General features: G+C 45.2%; 1 protein-coding gene across 25 annotated transcripts in view; it reads right to left on the bottom strand.

Annotated features, from left to right (window-relative positions):
* The window catches only part of Dysf (dysferlin), a 199,579-nt gene that overhangs the window by 172,370 nt on the left and 14,948 nt on the right, over positions 1–12,261 (bottom strand).

The following is a 12,261-nucleotide window of genomic DNA, read 5'->3' as shown; positions in this document are numbered from 1 at the left end:
CTTTCTGACTTTTCCGACCTCTTGTGAAAATGAACCCTTCCTTGGGGCTGGGGATGTAGCTCAGTTGGCAGAGTGTTTACCTAGTATGCACAAGGCCCTGAGCTTAACCCCAAGCTCAGCACACAGTAAGTAGGTGTGGTGGTACACTAATGCTCAGGAAATGGAGGCAGGAGCATCGGCAGTTCAAGGTCATCCTTAGCTTATATGGTGAGTTTGAGGCTAGCCTGGGCTACCTGGGAGACTGTCTCAAACAGTACCTCTATGTATAATGTTATTGTATTTACATAAAGTCTCCTGAGCAAGCAAATCCATAGATTTGGGGTTCCCAGGGGTAGAGTATGGAGAAGGTAAACTGGGAGTGATTGATAGCTATGAGTTTGGGGGACAATGTTCTTGAATTAGACCATAATTGATGTTCAATATTTAACCCCAAACCACCTAGCGCCCACTTTCTTTGTCCTGTGACTAAGAATTGCACTCGGAGTTGTCCTAATGTTAGGTGAGCGCCCTATTTGTGGGGCTACAACGGAGCCACATCCCCAGCCTGTTTTTCTATTGTTCTTTATTTTGAGATAACTCCCTCTAGAATTTTAGATCCTCCTGCCTCAGCTTCTCATTACAGATCTATACTACCAGGCCCTTTAACCTCCATTGGTTAAAATGATGGATTTGATTGTTTGCCTTCCACTCTGAGACCTAGAAAGGGTTTATGGGGAAACAAGCAGACCTAGATAATCCTATCTGAATCATGAAGCTGAAGGAAAGCAGGTGGCTTCAGGGTAGACAACTAGAAGAACTAACACTGTGACATCTGAGAACTGACCCATGTGATCATAGGAGGCAGGCAGCTGCAGCAATTATGGAGCAGGGACCACTAAGGTCTGGACGCCTATTCCTAGTGCAGTGGGTGACTGAGCCTTGAAGGAAAGAAGGCATAGAAGACGCCCAGGGAGAACTGCCTTTAGGGATGGACACTAGACTACATAGGCAGGCTGTGTTCATAACAAAGTTGAACCTGACTTGCAACCCTGGTCTCTACTGGGACAGGCAGGTCTGCTCCTCTCTCAGAGTGATCCCCAGAAAGAAGCCACAGTGGGTTGATAGCGTCAGAGTGAGCCCCACCAAGCGGTCCCACAAGAGCATCTGGAACTACAGAGAAGAGCAGCTCGGGAGGGAAGGGCCATAGGAACTGATGAAGCTAGGCGTGGCCACTCTGCTCAGACAGGTGCATGGACCGCTACACCTGCTCCAGGTGTAGCAGAAACACAGTGTCTGACTGCACAACAGTGGGAGGGAAGGGGTCAGCCAGTCAAGGAACCCTGGCCTCAGTCAGGTCTTCAGTCCTTCCCGTACTACACTCAGATTCTCTATTCAGAAGCCTGTGGTCTCCACCAGACGGCCTGGACCAAGAAAGCTCCGCTAACACCTCGAGTGTGCTCTGGAGCTGGAGCTCTGCATCCTCCAGAGTTGAGCTGTGTCTGGGCTTAGCCAGGTTCCTAGTTGTTTAGCCTGCTCTTAAACCGGGAAAGGGGATAACATTTGCGATGTAAACTTTGAGATATTTTTGTTCAATCTCAAGTTTCCGGGTCCCAGAATGTCATTCTTCTAAGTAACAGAGGATTTAAAAACTGAAGCTGAAGCAGTTAAAATATTATTCAGTAATCAATTTAGCTGAGCAAGACTGCCATCCCAGTACTCTGGAAGCTGAAGCAGAAAAATCAGTTCTAGGCAGCCTGAGCTTGTCTCAAAACAAAACTGGTAAGCAATCTAAAATAATGGTAACGCTCCTCCATTGTTGGTGGGATTGCAAGCTGGTACAGCCACTCTGGAAATCAGTCTGGAGGTTCCTCAGAAAATTGAACATAGAACTACCTGAGGACCCAGCTATACCATTCCTGGGCTTATACCCAAGAGATGCCCCCAAAATATTACAAGAACACATGCTCCACTATGTTCATAGCAGCCCTATTTATAATAGCCAGAAGCTGGAAAGAACCCAGATGTTCCTCAACAGAGGAATGGATACAGAAAACGTGGTACATCTACACAATGGAGGACTACTCAGCTATCTTTTTTTAAAAATATTTATTTAAGTTTTAAAGATTTATTTATTCCTTATATATAAGCACACTGCAGCTGTCTTCAGACACACCAGAAGAGGGCATCGGATCCCATTACAGATGGTTGTGAGCCACCATGTGGTTGCTGGGAATTGAACTCAGAACCTCTGGAAGAGCAGTCAGTGCTCTTAAGCACTGAGCCATCTCTCCAGCCCCCTAGTCAGCTATCAAAAACAATGAATTCATGAGATTCACAGGCAAATAGATTGAACCAGAAAATATCATCCTGAGTGAGGTAACCCAATCATAGAAAAACACATATGGTATGCACTTGCTGATAAGTGAATATTAGCCAAAAAGCTCGAATTGCCTTTTTCAATCCAGAGACCACATGAAACTAAAGACGGACAACTAAAGTGTGGATGCTTCCGTCCTTCTTAAAAGGGGGAACAAAAATATTCATAGGAGGAGATACGGAGACAAAGTTTGGAGTAGAGACTGAAGGAATGGCCATTCAGAGCCTGCCCCACCTAGGGATTCAGCCCATATACATACACAGCCACCAAACCCAGACAACATTGCTGATGCCAAGAAGTGCATGCTGACAGGAGCCTGATATAGCTGTCTCCTTAGAGGCTCAGCCAGAGCATGACAAATACTGAGGCGAATGCTAGCAGCCAACCATTGAACTGAGAACGGGGTCCCCATTGGAGGAGCTAGAGAAAGGATTGAAGGAGTTGAAGGGGTTTGCAACCCCATAAGAACAACAATACCAACCAACCAGAGCTCCCAGAGACTAAACCACTACCCAAAGAGTACACATGGCACGGCTCCAGCTGCATATATAGCAAAGGATGGCTTTGTTGGGCACCAGTGGGAGGAGAAGACCTTGGTACCACCAAGGTTGGACTCCCCCAGTGTATGGAAATATTAGGGTGGGAAGGCACGAAGGGGTGGGTCGATGGGTGGGGGAACACCCTCATAGAAGAAGGAGAAAGGAGGATGGGATAGGAGGTTTATAGAGAGAGAACTGGGAAAGGAGGTAACATTTGCAATGTAAATTTTTAAAACCCAATAAAAAATGTTTAAAAAAAAAAGGGAGAGCAAAGTGTGGATACTTCAGTCCTTCTTAGAAGGGGGAAACAAAAATACTCACAGGAGGAAATATGAAGACAAAGTGTGGACCAGAGACTGAAGGAAAGGAAAAAATTTAAAATAATGGTAAGGAGCTGGAGCGATTGCTCAGCAGTTCAAAGCATGAACTGCTCTTTCCAAGGACCTAAGTTCTGTTCTCAGCACCCACATCAGGCAGCTCACAACCACCTGTAACTCCAGCTACAGAGGATAGGATGCCCCCTTCTGGTCATTAAGCACAACTGCATGCACATGCATGTACTCCCATACAGACACACACTGGAGAAACATGTAATCAAAATAAATGAAAATAATAAGAATAAAAATAAATACTTAATAAGAAGCCCAATACGCATTAGCATCAGTGGTATATTTATGTGGAAGATAACTTGCAATACAAGGAAAAACTGAAAGTGTGACTTTTACATTTTTGCAAACCTCTGTAATGCTTGGCAGATCTACTCCTGTATACATTGTATGTATACACTGATGGTTTGTTTTGGTTAATATCTGTGGAGGAAATCCAGCCAGGTAGGCAGCTGGAAGTAAAGGAGGAAAATGTTTTAGTGGACTTGCAGGTAATTATAAACAATCCTTGAAATTACATGTGTACTCAACAGATGGTAGGTCTTAAACTTTTTTGAAAAGTTGCGATGTATATCCTAAAATTAGATAAATAAACATCTCTGCTTTGTTACATTACACTTAGTTATTGTATCTCGCTCTTTGAAATCAATCTCTTACCTACTCATGATTCCGTAACAGCTACATTTGAAAATTTTGATGCAAGGAGTTAAACAGATCTTCCAAATGTTGATGTATTTCTTATATAATAACCCCCAATTTATTCATATCATCATTGGTCTCATCAGAAAAAACTACAGAGTGGGAAGCTGAGAGAGGTAGGTTTTCTAAAATTTCATCTTATCTTTGCTTGAAAATCATTCTTCCAAATTGTCAACTAATGATAAATGTTAGGCACTGTCCGTGAATGGGGCAGGCTGGCTCAGTCATAAAACTGCCCAAATCCCCAGGCTAAACAACCAATTTGCCAGTCTCTCCTTCCATTAAAATAATATCTTGTGAACATAACTAACCGATGGCTGGTGTCGCTTGTGTCTTAGTTAGACTTTCTATACCTAAAACGCCATGACCAAAAGCAGTTTGGGGAGGAAGGGTTTACCAGCCCACAGCTCTCGGGTCATATTCCAGTACTGAGGGAAGTCAGGTCAGGAACCTGGAGGCAGGACTTACAGCAGAGACCGTGGAGGAGCACTGCTTGCTGGCTTGCTCCCTGTGGCTTGCTCTTTCTACTTCCTAATCCAGCCAGGATCATCTCCCCAGGGGTGTCACCACCCTCAGGGAGCCAGGCCCTCCCACATCAACCACTAATGAAGAAAATGCACTCTCAGACTTGCCAACCTGGTCCATCTGTGGAAGGCATTTTCTGAATTAATATTACCTTCCCAGCTATGTTCAGGTTTGTGTCAATCTGATGAAAGCCAAGCAGGACAGTTTATAATGCAAGTGGTCATGTCACACTCTGCTTGCTTTCCCATAGTCTCCACTTGTGGGGTGTGAAAAATGTCCTACAACCATTATACTTCATGTCCCAAGACATGATAGTGTGCAAAATTATGAACCATTATTAAAATATATACATGTCGTATTTATATTGCGTGTATTTGAAGGTTAAGGGCCTCCTTTAATGCTGCTCTGAGTACACAGACATAAAGAATACAGCAGGTAAGGCTGGAGCGATGGCTCAGCAGTGAACAGCACTGGCTACTCTTGTGGAGGACCGGAATTCAGGTCCCAACACCCACGTGGCAGCTCACAGACATTTTTAACTCCAGTTCCAGAACATCCAAAACCCTCATTGGCTCTGAAGGCACCAAACACATGTGTGGCACTCTTACATACATGCAGGCAAAGAGTCATTCACACACGAACAACTATCGAGGAAACCAGGGGGATACCCTAGATAGATGTGAGCATCCGAGCCTGGAGTAGTGTCAAGGAATCGCAGTGGTAACTTCCCCTGAGTGCAATCAACAAGACCAGTGCCAACTCGGTGACAAGGGCGAACTGTTTAACATGACAGCGGATATTGTTCTGACCTTGCCAATTGATTCCAAGAGTCTTAGAAAATTCATTAAGATTTCAGCCTCAAAAGGGGGGGGACAGGCAGCAGGTGGTGGTGCACACCTTTAATCCCAGCATTTGGGAGGCAGAGACAGGAGAAGCTCTGAGTTCAAAGCTAGCCTGGTGTACAGAGCAAGTTCCAGGACAGCCAGGGCTACACAGAGAAACCCTGTTTTGAAAAAGAAAGAAAGAAAATGTCAGCCTCACTTTGCTCATTTGTAAGACCACAATAACAACTCTACAATAATTAAATAAGGCCGCATATATGAGGTACCCGCTGCCCTCAGCTCATAAAGTTACTTTCCCCCCTTCCCCACCCTCCCCTCCATGGCTATTCTAATGCACCTATCCAAGTCTGTGAACTGTCTAGTGACCTCCTATTGGTCACCCCTCAGACGAACTTCCTGGGTGCCCTGTCTTCCCTGAGGATGATAGAGATAGCTGCTCTGTCTGAGGCTCCCAAGATAGCTGGGACCCCAACCTGGGACAGCATCTCACAGTATGCTTCTCTAACCATATGGTGGACCAATGACTAAGCCGTGATTTTCTTTTTTCAGAGAACAGCCATCACACCTCTGTCATATTAGCAACCCTTGTTCATAATGAATGTCCTAGTAACTGGGCATTAGTAAACAGATCCTTTTCTTCCTGAAGTTGCTGTGAGTTAACTTCCTCACTAGGAAACAGAAGCACTGTTTTTGAGTTCACCATAAACTTTCTTACTGGCATGGGATAGTTCGGGTAAATGGAGAGATCAAAGAAGTCACCATGGGGCCAGAGATATGCTGGAAAGGGCACCAGTTGTCTTCTCAGTGTTGGCCCAGGCCTGCCTGCATAGACTGCTGTGTCTCTTCTCTGATTCCGTGATGCTATGGTTTCCAAGGGAGCGGGACAGTTCTTAAAGTCACTTGATAAGGACCCCTGGAGGCTATGAAGATGGTTCAGGGCAAAGAACTTGTCACACAAGCCTAGAGACACGTGTTTTTGACTCTCCAGCGTCCATGGGGAAAGGCTGGATACAGTAATGTCAATCCCAGCACCCCTACCAGGAGATGAATGGTGGACACGGGAGAATTGTCAGATGCTCATAGGCAGGTAGCCTGGTATATGTAACAGTAGACAAGACAGATCCTGTCCCAAACAAGGTGGCATGTGAAGACTGACACCTGGGCTGTCCTCTGACATCTACATGCATGTGGCCTTGTGGCCTTAAAGATCTGGGCACCCTCTAGGCCTCAGCTGCCCAGCAGTACACTGACCTATGTCCACTGTAGGGTTTTGATGAGACAGGAGATGAAGGCTAAGTATCCACTTCCCCTCCCTATCACAAATCTGCTTCCTGTGGCTCCAGAAGTAACATGAAACATTCCACATACTGCCCTTCTTGAGTGGCCCACTAGAAAACTCATTTCCTGGTGCACTCTGCTAACATAATTAGGCAATATTCATGACAGCCCTGGGCTAAGTACCTTTCTAAGCACTTTCTACTTCCTGCACTCCCCGAAGATGAAGACCACAGAGGACCACAGTGGAAAGTTATTAAGTCTTGACTACAAGGAGGGTAAGCCCAGACAATCCTGGTGAGCTTGGGAGGAGCCACTTATGGGACTACAACTCCAAAGAAGAACAAGGGAAAGGAGACACTGAGGCTCAACAATAACATGCTTGCTGCCCAAGCAGAAGGATTTGAGTTCTACAGCATAGAAAAAGCCAGGTATGGTAGCTTGTGCTTGTAAACTTAGTGCTGGGGAGAAAGAGACAGATTTCCCTAGGCCTCCTGGCCAGCCAGCCAAACAGAATAGGTGAGTTCTAGGTTCTAGTGCAAGAGACCCTGTCTCAAAAAACTAGGTGAACAGTTCCTGAGGAACATTACGAAAGGCTGACCTAAGACCTACACATGTGTCCTTGTTTGTTTGTGACTATGTTTGTATGAGTAACATACATAGAAATGCAAACTTTTGTTTAAAAGGAAAGGAACGTCATCCAGTTCATCCTGTGACTTATAGGCACCTAAATAAGAGAAGGCACATGACAATCGCATGCCTGGTCATTGATCTGGCCTTGGGAAATGTGTCCTTTCATCTAACAATCTCCAAAGTGCACAGGGATCCTGCTGTGGGGGTAGTGTGGTGGGGGGCCCCATAGATGCTCTGTAGATGTGCTCAGTACTCACCATAACTGTAGGGAAGCCTGGGTTTCATTCATTCACTGCATAGCTCTGCTAATACACACACACACACACACACACACACACACACACACGAAGGAAGGAAGGAAGGAAGGAAGGAAGGAAGGAAGGAAGGAAGGAAGGAAGGAAGGAAGAGAAGAGGAAGAAAGAAGAAGGAAGGAAGGGAAGGGAAGGGAGGGAGGGAGGGAGGGAGGGAGGGAGGGAGGGAGGGAGGGAGGGAGGGACTCTGGGTGCAGGGAACCTGGATCAGTCAGGATCACAGAAGCAGAGGAAGAACGTAGCTGCCAGGGCTAGTGAGAAGGAAGTGGAAGGTAGCTGCCAGGGCTGGACAAAGGAAGTGGAAGTACTTCCTGAGTCTGGAACAAGTTCTAGAGGTATACAATTGCACAACTGCCTGGTAGGGTTTCTTTGTTTTGTCGGGGCTTAGTTTTTGTTTGTGAGTAGAACTTGCATTTCTTTTTTAGAAGGAGAGTGCATGCCAAGGAAGACACTGGGAACTGACTTTGGTAAGCACACACTATCCACCTGAGCTATACTCCTAGACTCATGGATATACTTAATAATACCACACTGACTTTGAACTCAGAGATCAGCCTGCCTCTGCCCCTGGGATTAAGAAATATGCCGCAACACCCAGGCCATGAATATATTTAATACCATCAAAAGTGTTTAATTAGTTATTTAATTAATTTAATTCGAATTTTCAAGACAGGGTTTCTCTGTGTAACAGAGCGCCCTGGCTGTTCTGGACTTGCTTTGTAGCCCAGGCTGGCTTTGAACTCACAGAAAGATTTAAGAGGTATGTCACTACTCCAAGCCCTTAATATCACCAAATTTAACACTAAAATGGTTAAAATGGCTGCATGGTGCTACACGCCTTTAATTCCAGCACTAAGGAGCCAGAGACAGTGGATCTCTGTGAATTAGAGTCCAATCTGATCTACAAAGCAAGTTCCCGGAAAGCCAAGGCTGTTAAACAGAAAAACCCTGTCTTGAAAAACATAATAAAACAAAACAAAACAAAAATTGGTTAAGATGGTGTGGTGGTTTGAATAGGTATGGCTCCCATAGACTCGTGTTTTGGAATGCTTGGCCATAGGGTGTGGCTTTACTGGAATAGGTGTGGCCTTGTTGGAGGAAGTGTGTCACTGCGGAAGCAGTGTTTGAGGTCTTATATATGCTCAAGTTATGCCCAGTGTGACAGATGGTCTCCTTGCTGCCTGTGTATTAGGATATAGGACTCTCAGTTCCTTCTCCAGCACCATGTCTGCCTGCACACTGCCCTGCTTCCTGCCATGATGATACTGGACTAAACCTCTAACACTGTAAGCCAGCCACAATTAAATGTTTTCTTTTATAAGAATTCCATGGTTATGTTATCTCTTCGCAGCTCTAAAATCCGAAAACGGATCTTAAATTAAGCCAGGTATGATGTCACACACCTATAATCCCAGAATTTAGGAAGCAGAGACAGAGGGATTACTGTAAATTCAAAACTATCCTGAGTTGGAAACAGCCAAATCTACCTAGCTAAACCTTGTCCCCACCTCCCCTCAAAAATGAGGAAGAGATAAACTTTATATAATACGTATCTTATCACAATCTCTCTAAAGTCCGTGGGGAAGATGATGAGGATGGAGGCAGTAGGCCTGGGACCACAGGCCAGTGTCAGGGTGGAGAGAGAGAGAAGTAAAGGTTCTGACCAAGAGAACGCATGGGTAGCTACTGAGAACCCCACCTAGAGAGAAAGTCAAGACCAGCAAGAACAGGGAGACTGTATTGATTTATATTTACTGTCAAACTGACAAGGTCTAGAATCACCCTGGATACAAATTTCTGGACATGTCCTAGTATTTTCTGGATTAGACGGATCAAAGAAGACCTACCCTAGCTGCCCAACTGAATGAAAAGGAGACTGTTAGTTCAACATTTTATCTCTCTCTCTCTCTACTTCCTAATTTCTAACACAGTGTGGCCAACCACCTCAAGACCTTGTGGCCACGACTTCTCTGCTGTGGTAGATTGTAGCCTCAAGTAGTGAGCTGAAACTTCCTTAAATTGCCACTTCAAGGGAGGGTCATGGCTGCTGTTGCCCCTGGTCAGGTGACAGAACTTTGTGGCTCAAAAGCTGCAGAGCTTCTAATACACAGGAGCCTCTCGATTCATCTCATGAGTATCTGCTGTGGGCTTGCTACACGTCACAAGTCAAAGAAATACTAAGAATCCCAGGGTCGGTAGACCACTGACAATAGAGGCAAGAAAGGTAACCCTGACCTGATGAGGAACAGCTATCGCCTGTCTACAGTCTCAGGCCTTGGCATCATCGGAAGACCTGTATATGTCTGTCAAAGCTCTTGCCATCTTCAATCTCCCTCATGGGTCTAACCATACAGCTCAGGAAAGAGGTGGCCAGGAAGAACACTTGGTGATGGTTACCATGGCTGCCACGGAGTGCACTCAGAGAGAGATGCTCTTCAAAGTAAGATGTCCACTTGGAACTGAAGATATTTTTATACACAACGTCTTGTTGTTGCTTCTTCAAGACAGCCTCTTATAGTCCAGGCTGGCCTTGAACCCTTGAGCTCCTGCTGCCTCTGCTCTCCACTGACAAACAAGGGGCTTGGTGGTTAAGAGCCTTGGTTGCTCTTTCAGAGGACATGGGTTTGATTCTTAGTACCCAAGCAATGACTCACAACATCTTTTACTCCAGATCCAGAAGAGCCTCCAGGAATACCAGGCATGCATATGATTGACAAACATATTTTCAGGGGAAACACACATAAACCGTTTTTAAATGAAACACCCATGACAAAATGCTATTGTTCTTAATAGGTAAAGAGTACTTGTAACTAACTTAAAAAACAAATACCGGGCTGGAGAGATGGCTCAGTGGTTAAGAGCACCGACTGCTCTTCCCGAGGTCCTGAGTTCAAATCCCAGCAACCACGTGGTGGCTCACAACCATCTGTAATGAGATTTGATGCCCTCTTCTGGTGTGTCTGAAGACAGCTACAGTGTACTTATATATAATAAATAAATAAAATATTTAAAAAAAAAAAAAAACAAATACCACCCACCTCCAAAGGAGCAAAGCAAAACTCAGTAAGAAATAAATGTTGGGCTGGAGAGACGGCTCAGAGGTTAAGAGCACTGGCTGCTCTTCCAGAGGTCCTGAGTTCAATTCCCAGCAACCACATGGTGGCTCACAACCATCTGTAGTGGGATCTGATGCCCTCTTCTAGTGTGTCTGAAGACAGCTACAGTGTACTCACATACATAAAATAAATAAATAATTCTTTAAAAAAAGAAAACAGTACACAGACTTTCTGAAGAGCTATGTAGAAGAATAAGTATCAACAGAAAGTACTCTTGGCTTATTTCTTTTGTTTTTTAATTACTTATTTTTTTAATTGAAGATGGAGTTGAGGGGGCGGTGACTGGAGAGATGCCTCAGTGGTTAAGAGAGCTGACTGCTCTCACATAGGACCCAGGTTCAATACCCAGCACTCACTCACATGGCAGCTCATAACCGTCAGTAACTCCAGTTCCAGGGCATCCGACACCCTCACACAGATATACATGCAGGCAAAACGCCAATGCACATGAAATAAAAATGAATAAAACAGGTGTTTTTATACAATATATTTTGCCTACGGTTTTCACTACTCCCAACCCCTCCGGATCCTCCACATGTCCCCGCCCACCTGTCCTGACTAAGTTATGTCAGGTTAATACAAGCTAGAGTTGTCCGCAAGGAGGAAACTTAATAAAATGCCTCCATAAGATCCAGCTGTAGGGGGGTTGGGGATTTAGCTCAGTGGTTAGAGCGCTTGCCTAGGAAGCGCAAGGCCCTGGGTTTGGTCCCCAGCTCCGAAAAAAAGAAGAACCAAAAAAAAAAAAAAGATCCAGCTGTAGGGCATTTTCTTAATTAGTGATTGATGTGGGAGGGTCCAACCCATGATGGATAGTGCCATTCTTGGGCTGGTGGTCCTGGACTCTATAAGGAAGCAGGCTGAACAAGCCATGATGAGCGAGCCAGGAAGCAGCACTCCTCCATGACCTCTGCACCAGCTCCTGCCTCCAGGTGCCTGCCCCATTTGAGTTCCTGTCCCGACTTCCTTCAGTGAAGGCTACAACTTGGAAATGTAACCCTTTCCTTCCCAACTTGCCTTTCATCATAGTATTTCACCACAGCAACAAAAGCACTAAGATGCTACCCAAATCCAGTCTTTTTTTCTCTCCCTCGTTATAAAATAAACAGGCATTTAAAAAAATAAAATACAATACAGTGAACAAACCAGACAGAATTAGGCAAAACAAATAGGATAAAAAGAGCCAAAGAAAACACACAAGAAACACATATAGACACAGAGACTCACACTCGCACACACAGAAATCCCATAAAAACCAAAACTGGAAACCACAGGTTTCCTGAGGAACCAAATCACCTCAGTGGCCTTCCTGCCCTTCTTCCCTGACAGGTGAGGCAGACTGGGAGCAGATGGTCCTGTAAGACCCCCAGGATCCTGCCTGGGCAACAGAGAGGATACAGTTGCCTAGAGGGAACCCAATCAATGACCAAGAGAGGGGCAGGGAAGGGGAACAAGGCCTCCTGGGTTCCCAGCCAGGAATTCACCAGGGTTGTGGCAAATCCAGGGATATTTGAACTCCAAAGGAGCAGGGGAGTGATTTTTTTTGTCCTCGGATGCATCTCCAGCATCTAGGATGGCAAAG

Source organism: Rattus norvegicus, chromosome 4 (assembly GCF_021556685.1).
Source record: "Rattus norvegicus strain SHRSP/BbbUtx chromosome 4, alternate assembly SHRSP_T2T, whole genome shotgun sequence".
Taxonomy (NCBI): domain Eukaryota; kingdom Metazoa; phylum Chordata; class Mammalia; order Rodentia; family Muridae; genus Rattus; species Rattus norvegicus.
Note: the sequence above shows the minus strand (reverse complement) of the source record. Positions and strands in the feature narration are given on the sequence as shown.